Source organism: Mustela putorius, unplaced genomic scaffold (genome assembly GCF_011764305.1).
Source record: "Mustela putorius furo isolate JIRA1106 unplaced genomic scaffold, ASM1176430v1.1 tig00000281_pilon_pilon_pilon, whole genome shotgun sequence".
NCBI classification, from domain to species: Eukaryota; Metazoa; Chordata; class Mammalia; order Carnivora; family Mustelidae; genus Mustela; species Mustela putorius.
The window spans coordinates 1,653,058-1,666,150 of record NW_025421343.1 but is presented as its reverse complement, the minus strand read 5'-3'; the positions used below and the strand labels follow the sequence as shown (position 1 = coordinate 1,666,150).

Sequence of the window (13,093 nt, the reverse complement as noted above, 5' to 3'; positions counted from 1 at the left end):
CTCTACTCCTACTTAAAATACCCTCAAATAGGGGCACCTGGGTGGCTCAGTGGGTTGAAGCCTCTGCCTTCGGCTCGGATCATGGTCCCAGGGTTCGGGGATCAAGCCCCACATCGGGCTCTCTGCTCTGCAGGAAGCCCGCTTCCTCCTCTCTCTCTGCCTGACTCTCTGCCTGACTCTGCCTCCTTGTGATCTCTGCTAAATAAATAAATAAAATCTTAAAAAGAAAAAAATACCCTCAAATATTTGTTAACCTGTTTGATCACATCCAGTCATTAACATACATAATTAATTTTCAAATCGGAATGAAACACAACAACAAAAATTACACAAGCTTCTAATTCAACAGATACAAGCAGCAGACACAAGTTTAGCAAACAATGAAATGATATCCGAATTGTGTCAATAATGTTCATTTATAACAAACTCCAGGTCTTTTTAGACAACAGCCATACGAAACTGTGCCTGTTTTCCATAAAATAGAATTATTTCCAAGAAAACTCTGTCTTACATAAACAGTTTGTCATCTAGTTACTCAAAATGTTTCAGCACCGTTTTCCTTAACTGGTGAGGACTCTTCCCACAACATCAGGAACACAAACTCTGCCAAGTACTGTTTGTCCCCCATAAGGAAATCAAAAAGAACAGATTTCAGTCATCTACCTACCACATGGAATTGTGAACAAGGTATCATTTAGAGGTATGTAAGTCCTAAGTTCTTTAAAGGAAAAAACTTACCTACATATTTCCTAATGGGTCTATGATATATGTTTATAGACTGTAAGAGAGCAGCCCTTCACAAACTGTATTCTGCAGAAATATCCTGTTAAGACTGTAGGTCTTCCACAAACAAATTCCCTGGTCAAGAAAGTCTGAAATGCATGCACTAGCTACTCTTCCTAGAGAGACATGATGCTTACTGTACATTAAAGGCTGTATGATGCTGTTGTTTATTTAAAAACTTCATTTTGGGGGCGCCTGGGTGGCTCAGTGGGTTAAGCCACTGCCTTCGGCTCAGGTCATGATCTCGGGGTCCTGGGATCAAGTCCCGCATCGGGCTCTCTGCTCAGCAGGGAGCCTGCTTCCTCCTCTCTCTCTCTGCCTACTTGTGATCTCTCTCTGTCAAATAAATAAATAAAATCTTTAAAAAAAAAAATTCATTCTGTGCTTCCTAAACTTGAGTCTTCTTCATGCTTATACTCAGAGGTGATATTTCAAATATTTAGTAACTGGTAAAGCACAGCAAGGAACAATTATAACAGTAACTTGTGACTTACAGTATGTAACCAGGGTCCTGAGCCCCTCCTTTCTCTACCCCCCTTAAGCTTTTAGTTGCTATAGCATAAGGTGGGGAGTTGGGGAGAGGGGGACAGTCCTCGGTCCTCGGGAAGGGATTAAAAGAGTGGGAAAAGTGGAGGTCTGCCCTTGGGGAGAAAGCTACTTACTAATAAGGGCAGAATTATTTCCACTGCCATTATCTATATCAGTGTTGTAGTCATGAATATCAGTCCTGAAAGATTCAAGATTCATAGAACAGTTTGGAATATAAATGAAGAGAATTAAAAGGCCTTTCCCTAATTGAAATTTCAACTCTCAGTAAGCAGAGATCTGGGTTGTTTGCATTTTTAGCCTTAAAACACACACGTGTGCACACACACTAGATGTCCTATCTCATCTGACATGTAGTGAGTGACTTACATGGTTGAGTCCCAATGTGAAATCTAATGAGGACAAAGCAGTCCTGGCTCTCCCAAAGAGGCTGTCTTCCCTTCTCTCTTGGTAAGACAAGTTAGGGGCTTAGTCATAGTTATATATGAAGCATTCTGATTCCAGGACCTACTGTTGGCTACAGGTAAGAAAGTTTCTCTCCAGATATGTGTATCCTGGAAAATCTATCATTATAAGCAAACATCACTCTTTCAATAGCTCTCTTTAACCTCCCTTCTAAGAACAAGTTTAATCCTTCTGAACTTTAAGCCAACACTTCTAACTTTTATCCCAAGACTCCTTCTGGATTTAAGACCTATTCTAAGTATATTTTCATTTTAGATTGCATTTAGTTACTATTTTCAGACACTGATTGACTGATGTAAAATCATCAAACACATTCTTGTGCTACCACTATCACTTTTAATCCTGGTAGAAAAGTTTCTGACAAAGTAGTCCATCAAACATCACTAAAGAGGAATTACGATAAATTACTTTACTATACATGTATAGTAAAATTATAGTATAGTATAAGTTACTATACTATACTAACATATGATAAATTACTATACTATACATGCTCAGCTGTCTCTAGTTCTATTTCCACTACAGTGGAAATTTTCACTACAGTGACATGAATGTTAAGTGTGAAGCATGAAACACAATGCTCAACACTGGTAAGAACTGACAGAGACTATTTTTAAAATATACAAAAAAGTATGCCTACAATGCATATGCCAAGTAACAGATCTTCCATGGCTAAAAAAACATTAAGTAACTTTATGAGTTTTCTGTAAATGAAATTTAAGGAGTACACCCATATTTCATTTGCATAATTGTCTTTTTATTTTTCAAGTGTAAGCATATTTCCTAAATGATTAAAAAATCATTTAGGAAAGTTATGGTTTAGTCTCTCTTAAAACTATCATTCACATTAACTGCAAACAAAACATTTTGATTAAAAAGAAGCTGGTAATTGTAGTTCAAGCGTTCCATTTATAAAGTATTACAAACTTTCCTTTTGCAGTTATATAATTTTCAAGCTTCATTTCTTCAACTCTAATGTAAAGACAGGCAAGCCCCACCGATCAGCATCCTTTCCTTTGTTGCTTAACTTGTCTCCCCTTTGTTTAAACTTCAGCCCTACCAAAAATGCCTCGGAAATGCTCAACGCAAATGCTAATCACTAAATGAGGCATAGGAATTTATCACCTCAACAGATTCAGAAGAATAAAATTCAAAATCAACTATCGGATCTTTCAGGATACCTAAAAAAATTCTAGGTATGCCTCAAAACTTAGAGAAACTGTCTTAACATAAATATGTCACAGTAACTTCAAACCCAACTCTTATTCACCCACTAAACAAATACTTTAACAGTGCTGATCTTCATGGGGAAGTAGCAAGGCTATTAAGCCAGAACAGAACCCTTCCTTTATAAAGCTAATGCTCCAGTTTTTAAGATGGAGTTAGTGTCTCATAAGAACCAGAGAAACCAAAATGATAAAATACAGTTAGAAATTTGGATATTTCCCTTTTCACAGCTCTCCAATTAAGAGGGTTTGCAAAGACTGGAGATTGGTCAAATAAACTATGTTACACCATATTTTGCACCTGTAAAAAGGAATATTCAATATCCTTGGTGGGACATACCCTAAGGATAATAACTAGTACATAAAACCCTCCAAATTGTTTTCCTCTTTTTTAATTGGCATATGGACAAAACGTAAAATGCTGATTAAAGATAAAATATCCACATAATAGTATTACTTATATAGATATAGTACTACCATCACATATGTCTAAAGTCAAGCTGGTATCTAAACCAAAAATAGCAAATATAAGAGAATCCTTGTTCTCCAAAATCTGCTACTACAAAAAACCCAAAGGGTTTCACCAACAGTGGCATTCAGTTACAGTTATTTGTAAATTCTGGTAATATCACAGAATTTTTACAAAGTAACAAGTGACAGCCAAAACTCCGAACAAATGCCTGACACAGTAAATATAATCTTTATTAACTATAACTATTAGGGAATATGCCATTTTCTGGATAACTGAGCTTTAGCCACAAAAAGGATGGTTCACCTACAGTAATTTATGAAATCACTAAACTAACTCTGAAAAACCGGAGTTAAGATCTGAGTTTTTCATATTAACACCGCTTTGAAAACAACTATAACTAAATATTAATACTTAAAAACAAATTTTATTCCTATCATATAAGTAACATATGCTTTTCATAGAAAATAAAAAGTAGTATATTAAATCCTTACCACTAAAACCATGATCCTAGAATGAACTAGTATTTTGATTTAATTTCTTTCAGGTTTATGTGAATACACACATGAATGAGAAGGGCAGGAAAATACACCAAACTTTACTGTATGAAATTAGAAATACAGTTTTCAGTTAACATTTTATTTTCCTATATTAAGTATCTTTTAAAAACCAGGATATTTACTGGTCACGAAACATTATGAACTCCTCAAAAAACTCTATTATTGTGATAAGTAGCAGTTAACTCTTTTCTATGCCCCTTTAAAAACCGAAACATGCCACTCTGAAACAACAAATATTCAATAAAATGTCAAACATAAAAATTCTTTTAGAAACACTTAATAGAAACTGACCTCCGAGGCAGGCATGCAGAAATGGCTTGATGGATTAAAAATATATTGACACTAGATCCCATAAATTCCTTCTGAGATGTTCACCACCATGGAAAATCAAACACTGCCTGTTATTCTAACATAATCTTTTGGAAGAAAGATAGTCCTTTATTTTCTGCTAAAGATACTGTTAAAGATACTGTTAAAGAAACCAGAAATCTAAAAATCTACAAGTATCATCAAAAATTAGTCAGCCTGGGCGCCTGGGTGGCTCAGTGGTTAGGCCGCTGCCTTCGGCTCAGGTCATGATCTCAGGGTCCTGGGATCGAGTCCCGCATCGGGCTCTCTGCTCAGCAGGGAGCCTGCTTCCTCCTCTCTATCTCTCTCTGCCTACTTGTGATTTCTCTCTGTCAAATAAATAAATAAAATCTTTAAAAAAAAAAAATTAGTCAGCCTGATCATAATGGCTCCATTAGCCATAATGAAAAATTTATATCAAAACCCAAAGGTGAACTTTACAAAGCACTTTAATATTCATTATCTACCTGGAACCTCACAACCACACAGTGAGCAAGGGAATCCCAGTTTTTACAGATTAACTGAAGCCTCAGGACTGAGTTGCAAGACCATAACTAGAATCTATACTTCCTCTCTGTATTTTTCCATACAATATTCTAGATACATAAAATGTAAATTTTATTGCTTTGCTTTTTCTCATTGTAAAAAAAAGTAATAAATGTTCATTACCACCCCCCCAAAATAAAGAAAAATTACCCTCATGACATACAGAAGCGTTTTTTCTATAACTTTAACATAAAGGAAAACCAACCACTGACTTTTCCAGATATATACATCTTGCTGGAGTGACTGCCAACATATAAATCCACTTTTCTACCTAAGAATACGGGTATTACACTGGCCAGTTAATATAAATGAGAGTACTTATCTTTCTACGCTTTACTCAGTTTAAATGTCACTCAATCTGCTAATCTCTTCTACTATACAGATGGATTCATTAGCCAACTGTTTTCTACCGCAAATTGTGTCCCTTCATGTCTCACAGAAGGTAAGTCATAACTCTGATGGTATCACAAGTTTGGCTGGACAATATCACTAAAACTTAAAATGCCAAAATGTGGTACACCTCAAAGAAACTGTCAAAAAAGAAACAGAAAGAAAAAATAAGCAGACGATTAGAAACATCATTTGATATCATGGAGGGCACCACAAACTTCACTGTCACCTGAGCAGGCTGATAAACATGATTCCATATATTTAAAAAAAAAAAAAAAAAAAAAAAAAAGCTCAACTTGCTAACGCACAATGCTAAGAACAGATCACCATGAGAACCATGCATTACCCATCCCATATAGCAATGATTTAATAGTTAACTATTTCCAGGAAAACAATTTTTTTTAGATTTTATTTATTTGACAGAGAGAGACAGCACAAGCAGGCAGAGTGGGAAAGGGAGAAGTGAGCTTCCTGCTGGGCAGGGAGGCTGATTTGGGGCTCCATCCCAGGACCCTGGGATCATGACCTGAGCGGAAGGCAGATGCTTAATGACTGAGGCACCCAGGTGCCCCAGGAAAACAACTTTTTGATAAACAGGATGAATATAATTATATGTACTTTTTTAAAAAGCACTGCATACATAAATGGATCTTGAGAAACCACTCTGTACTCGTAGTAAATGATGCCTCCCTGAGAAGTGCTTTGGTGGGCCTGGTTACCTTGCTACCCTCAAGAAATGTAATGCATTAATCAAAGAGAACTGTCTAATCCAAGATGGAATAAAGAAATCTCTCCTGGGACTGTTTTTAAAACTAGAAATGAGAAAAGTGGTGGATGTTGATAAAACTCATATGCTACCAATAGCATTTTTACTGCCTCAGTGAGAAAACACAACCACGGAAACAAAATAAAGCCAATGTAACAGAGGTCAGCAGGCCCAAGAAGTAAATACAGTATGGAAGTCATTCACTACCCAGATGCAACCGTTCTGAGGCATAACTGTATTCCTGCCTTCCTTGCAATTAGGCTGTTCACGTTCATGAAGCGTACAGGCCAAAATATGTCTGTCTCTGCCTAAAATGAGTTTCTAGAATCTTTGATTAAGCATACCTAAACTATCTGGTCAAATGCCTTAAAATGCTAAATTCCTTTAAGTCTTCACAAAGCATAAAAAAGCATATATATCATGTACCTTTTTTTTTTTTTTGAAGCTTTTATTTACTTGACATGAGAGCTCGTGTGCACAAGAAGGGGGAACAGAAAAGGTAGAGGGAAAAGCAGGCTCTCCACTGAGCCAGGGATCATGACCTGAGCTGAAGACAGACGCTTAATGGACTGAGTCACCCAGGCACCCCAATATGTTATATTTTGTATAAAAAAAAGAAAATAAGAAAACACATATATTTGCTTGCAGTCACAAAAAGAAACACAGGTAGGATAACAGAAACAAGCTGATTACCTATATGGGATACTGGACAGAAAGGACTTAAAGAAAATGGGAATATTTCATGGAGTACATCTTATTATACAGTCTGACTTTCAGAAGCATGTTAACAACCAACACTTATTTAAATTAAAACAAGGATGGAAGAAGGTAAAAAATCTAAAATTGAAAGCAAACTAATCATTTTTCAAATGTATACTATAACCCACTTAAAAAACATGCATGTAACTTACGAACCCCCTATTTGCTTTATATATCCTCTGTTTTAGAGGAGTTAGGAAAAAGGGGAGAACTACAATAAATTCTTACTTTTTTTAGTAGTTTGTTTTGGGGAGATTTTTTGGTAATGATAGAGCTGAAGCAATTCTTAAATTACTTTAGATATGTTATAGGATTAAGCAAATAAGTAAATATTTGATAGTCTGGGGAGCCAGGGCTTTCACTGTGCAAGACAAGATATATATATATGAAATGAGAAAAAGAAAAACTGGACAATAAATTATAAACCACTGAAAAAAACAAAAGTCTGTAACTCCATAGCAATCAAACACTGCAAATGTAGAGTACTGACTTGAAAAATCATCATTTTGTAACCATAATAGTAAAGATTGGTTCAGACAAAAATATCTGTGCATGTTAAATCTAGAGGAAATTTTAATAAGTAGGACATCTGCGTAGTATTAAAATGTCTCTCCACCAATCAATTAGTTCTGGGGGGATAGGGAAGAAATCAAATATTTTGACCAAATATGTTATCAAACGTATTATCATTCATGGCAGACAGATGGACATCATGCACCTCCAGATTTGATACCATGGGGACCCAGCACCACTTATGTGATTTTTCTGGCCAGGGACACATAATCTGAATCTAATCAAGAGGAAACATTAGATAAATCCAAAATGAGAAATGTTCTATTACCAAAAAAAAAAGAAAGTAAAAAGAACACAGAAAAAAAGAAAGCAGGCTGTACTTTTCAAAAATGTCAACTTTACGAAAAACAAAGAAAGGTTATAGGAAATGTTCCAAAGTAAAAAAGACTAATGGATGTAACAATTAAAAATACAGTTATCTGACCCTAGACTGATTCTGTACTGGAAAAACAAAACAAAACAAAAAACCCATAAAGTGTTATAAAGAACACTACTAAGTCAACTGACAAAATCAGAAAATGGTCAAGAATTTTATCAATGTTAAATTTATTGAGGTTGCTAACTATACTCTGACAACAAAGGAAAATACTCCATCCTTAGGAAATAAACTAAAGTTAAGGAGTACAATAATATGCAATTACTCTCAATCAGTTCAGGAAGAAAAAAAATCACATGTGTCTATGCGTGTAAAAATGGAAGAGGGGACGTAGGGACAGACAGGGTATTCCTACCAAAGATTTAATTAATTCGAAAGTTCATGACCCAACCTCTTCAGTCCAACACCAGACTAACCCCTTATTTATATACGAAGTCAAAAAAAAAAAAAAAAGACTCCAAGTATGGCAACAGGCAGAAAACATGCAACACAATAAAAGAGCATCAGCCCTAAACACATCTTTGTTTTTCTTTTTCTACATCCTGCTCACTCCCTATTGACTATTAGTCAGCCCATTATGCAATTCAAAACAATCTCATCTTTGGGGACATTTCAACTAATCTGATGATATCCACCCTGCTAGGAGGGGTGCCAGTGAATTACTTCATGCAAAATTGGTTAACTCCCATAAGTAAAATTTAACACTAATGTAGCATAGTGTTTTCTAACAAGTTAGACCTTAGATTCAGTGTATTAATTCTGGTCCTGCTGAGTGCTAAAAAAGTGACCTTCAGCAAGCTGGTTAACCCAAGCCTCAGTTTCATCATGTGAAAAATGGGAATAAAAACAACACCCACTGCAGAATGGTGATTATACTTTTAGGGGCCTGGGTGGCTCAGCTGGTTAAGCAACCAGTTCTAGGCTGCCTCTTAATTTCGCCTCAGGTCATGATCTTAGTGTCCTGAGTTAGAGCCCTCCCTCAGGCTCTGCACTCAGCAGAGTCTGCCTGAGATTCTCTCTCCCCCACCTCTGCCCCTCCAAAATAAATTAATAAATCTTTTTTTTTAAATTATACTTCCTGACTCACAACAGGTGCTGCTCAGAAACTGTTAAGATAGTAAACAAAATGCTTTACTTAAGAAGTAGGTAGGTATCTGCTTCTTTTATTAAGACTTGGGTTATTTCTGAAAATGTCAAGATAGCTGAGATAGAAATAAAATTAGCACATGTATATACACACTGTGAGTGTGGTATATGAGACATAACTGGGGAAATTTGAATACCGGCATTAAGGAATTATCATTTTAGCAGTGATAAGCATGTTTTTCACTAAATATTGTAGAGAAAAATTCTGAACTATAAATTGAATGATATAGGATTTGATTAAAAATAATAGGGTGGAAGGTAGAGACATGACCACTAGCTTGCAATTACTGAAGCTGGGCAATAATTACATGGGTTAACAATTACATAATACTCTCTGCTTTTGCATATTTTAAAAATTTTCCATAATAAAAACTTTTCTAAAGAAATGAAGACATTCAAAAGAAATTAAGACTGGAACAAGAATTATTTTGGTATTCAAGGGATTCAAGAGTTGAAAATAACCCAAAATATATAAATGCCCAAGGTAACCACAAAGAAAATACCAAAATATGTGTACCTTAAAACCTTCCTGTCCTCCCTAAACTCTTCTCAGGACAAAACCCTTGCTCTTGGGGCCTCTGGGTGGCTCAGTGGGTTAAGCTTCTGCCTTCCCACGAGGTCATGATCTCAGGGTCTTAGGATCAAGCCCCACGTCAGGCTCTCTGCTCAGTGGGGACACTGCTTCTCTCTCTCTCTCTGCCTGCCTCTCTGCCTACTTGTGATCTGTCAGATAAATAAAATCTTTAAAAAAAAAAAAACCCTTCCTTTGACCCTTGCTGACCATTATAATAGCTATGTTTTATTTCTACACCTCATCTTCCTCCTTTCCATTGTTATCTTCCAAATAGCTGTTTTCATTTTCATTCTCAGCCACAAATTTCAAACTATTATAACTATATAAAGTTAAAGTAATTAAGGAGCAAGTAATGTTGAATATAAAGAGGGCCTTATTGGCTTTAGCCACAAATAAAATTACTTTCAAAACCTGTCAATCTAAACCACCACATGCCAACATTCAGTAGCTCCTCTTTCCTTGCAAAACAGCCCAAACAATGTTACTGGGTACCCATACTGGAAGCACTGATTCTTAGTATATAAAGCATTTTATGAGGAATTTGGACAGATTTATTCAAACTTTATGACCAGTACACATTAAGTCATGCTAGAAAGAGCACAATTTGGACTCCAAGGGCTAGATAGGTTCTTACCCAGGCTCTGATAACTACTAACTGAGTTCATTCACTCAACACAGGAGCATGGAGCCTGGGGATAGATACAAAGATGAATGTAACAATCATATAAATAAATGGTTACAATATATTTGGTAAGTGCTACAAGAGAGGTACATACAAAATGTACAGATAAACCAAAATTTTAATGAAATATTAGATGATTTTTCAACTGCCAAATTCTATCAATTTAATCTGAATTCCTTTAAGCCTCTTTTTAACTAAAAGGGAATATCCACAAGAAACAATCTTTTATCAAAAGATGCTGCCTGAAACTTAAACACTTGTAATAAAAATATCAGCTAATATTTATTAAGCACCTAGTATATGCCAAAGTATACGGGCTTTCTATTCATTGTCTCTTTCAAGTCTCACAACAATCCCAAGCAGGAAGTAGTATTATCACCAATTTACAGGTAAGGAAACAAAAGTTTAGAAAGAATAAAGTAACTTACCCAAAACCTTAGACATTCAGTAAGGGAAAACAACAGACATCTGAATCCAGATCTCCTGATTCCAAAGCCTATTCTCATTTCACTAAACTATTTGTCTCGCATTTTCTTTCACTACATAAAAATTTCCAGAGATCACCTTAAGAGCACCGGAGAGAAAATCTTTATGACAACCATGAAGTACAAAGTGATCTCTGATTTTTAATAAGCATTTTTTTAAACAAGAGTATCTGCTATATACACTCTCCAAGACAAAAAGATTATAATACTAAAATATAACCAATATTCAGGGTAAAAAATATGTGACATGAATAAATACATTCTGAAAACTAGTTAATAGAAACTAATGAGATTTTGTGACGTCTTCCGTTTTTTCTTTCCCCTTAGCAGATAGCAACAATGAAGCAGGGAATGGCCCAGCATATTTTACTGTATTAACAGGATGGATTCCACACAATTTTTTAAAAGTGCATATTACAAAATATGCATAAGAGCCGTATATGAAACGTTGTCAAATTAAAAAAAAAAAAATGCAACATCAGCTAAGTCTAGAATGCCTAATAAAATTAAAGCTATGTTGAAATAATGTAAATTATGCACTTATTTTTCCATATAAACTCATTAATCATTTTTTGGAAACTAATTTTTCTGATTTAGCAATACTAATTGCAAATCTGAATCAGCAAATATCCCCAATAAATAAATCAACCCTTTAAAACAAATGGGGGGTGGGGGGACGGGAAACGACGAAGAAATTTTTTTGTGCACAATTCCAAAGCCGGTTAGAAAAAAAAAAAAAAAAATTGAATCAACTTCAGTTGCCGGATCCTGTTAACAAGTTTTTCTTCAAAAAGCCATCAGATTAAAATAGGGTTCCACACCCCCCCCCAATTTTCTCCTTAGAGTAAATCTTGAGAAAAATTAGCTAGAGGCAGCCGTCATTGTCTAGTTCAATTAAAGATTTTGTACTAACGTTAAGTCTCCCTCATTCGCAATTATCTCAAACAACAAAAGATCCGTTTCAAACGTCCTCAAGGGCTGAACTGTGCGTTATACACTCTCCCCCCAGCTTTAACAGAACGGGGCGCAGCCTAGGAATCACACACAAACCATTAACGATCGGTATTCCGATTCCTTGGAGAAATTTGTAAGTATCAGAATCGTTTGTGAGCCCTCCGTATCCCGCACAGAGGTGACATTTTCTTTGCTTTCAAGGCTGCAAAAGGCAGGCACAAGAGACAGCGACAGCAAAAGCCGCTGGATCTAATATTCCCCCCTTCACCCCAACTCCCTCTCCCCCAGCCCCAAACACAAACATGCTCTTCTCCGCACGCTTCTTGCACAACGCCGCTCGCCAGAGGGTTTAGCTCCAGCTCCGCCGCCTCTCTTCCTGGCCCGACAGGAATGGTTACTCCCTCCTCCATGCTCCCGCACCACCGCTTCCTCTGGCTGTCAGGCCTGGCGCGGCCTCGGCAGGCCCTGCGCCGATGGGGAAGGGGCCGCCACGGCGTTGCCAAAGGGCTGTCCTCATTCCTCCGCCCAGTGCACCCGCCGTCGGGTGGCTCTTCCTGAAGCAAGGTCCCAGCGCAGTTACCCGACCCGGCCCTCCAGAGCAGCGAAGTGAACCGACGCGGTAGCGGAGCAGCCAAGCTTCCCTTCCCATCCCGGGGGTCCCCCAACCTCCTCCCGCCCCCGCCGCCTGCCCGCCGCCATTTTGTGCGCAGCCGCTGCGACACAGATACAATAGTCGGCCCGGACCGCACGGGAAAGGCTCAGGACCCCACGCCATGGGCTCCCGCCTTCCAGCCCCCTACACCCCACAAGGCAGCAGTCCTACCTATGCCTACCCGACTAACAGCCGGATCCCATTTGTGCCCCACACAGTTTAGCACTCAGCCTCCAGTCTCGACGCCGAAGAAGCTACCGCCTCCAGAGAACTGCACGCATGCGCGCCTATCGAGCCTTTGCGAGCCCTCATCTGCTCCCGGCGCCTGCGTACCGCTGGCACCGCGCTCGCCAGGAGGCACGAGAACGGAGCCTGAGTAGCTTGTTTCCGAAAGGGGGCGCTCTTGGGCGTAGCGTTCCCGGAGCCCAGCGTGTCCTTAGGCACCCGTTGTCAATTCCTCTACCTGCTCTCTACCTGTCCTATCCATATGATGCGCAAACTATAAGACCCGTGTTTTCTCGCCTCCGCGATGTCTTCCCTGAACATTTTTGCCTTTAGTAATATCTTGCACTGGATATCATAATACTTTGTATGGTTAGGAGTTTGCCTGCCTTTAAGCTCTCGCCTTATATCTATTTTTGCCATTCTATAGCGGTGATGTTGATGTATATCACGGCCACTGAAAATGTCAGAAAATTAGAAGGCTGTTGAAGCTTATTAACCTAAAAGCTTAACACTCTAAAAATCTTTCCATGTGTCATTTCACAATCAAAATACCTCCCTTTGTGATAGA

At 37.7% G+C, this 13,093-nt stretch overlaps 1 protein-coding gene across 6 annotated transcripts in view; it reads right to left on the bottom strand.

Annotated features, from left to right (window-relative positions):
• Nucleotides 1–12,608, bottom strand: part of ZNF638 (zinc finger protein 638) — an 82,408-nt gene extending 69,800 nt beyond the window's left edge. For 3 of the 6 annotated variants that reach the window (XM_013051149.2, XM_013051147.2, XM_013051148.2), the window contains exon 1: nt 12,472–12,607. The gene's annotated coding sequence lies outside the window, so the exon portion shown is untranslated. Of the gene's footprint in view, nt 1–12,471 lie in introns of all 6 variants that reach the window. The other 3 variants (XM_045079003.1, XM_045079002.1, XM_045079001.1) reach the window with 2 other exon arrangements.
• Nucleotides 12,609–13,093: the final 485 nt, after the last annotated feature.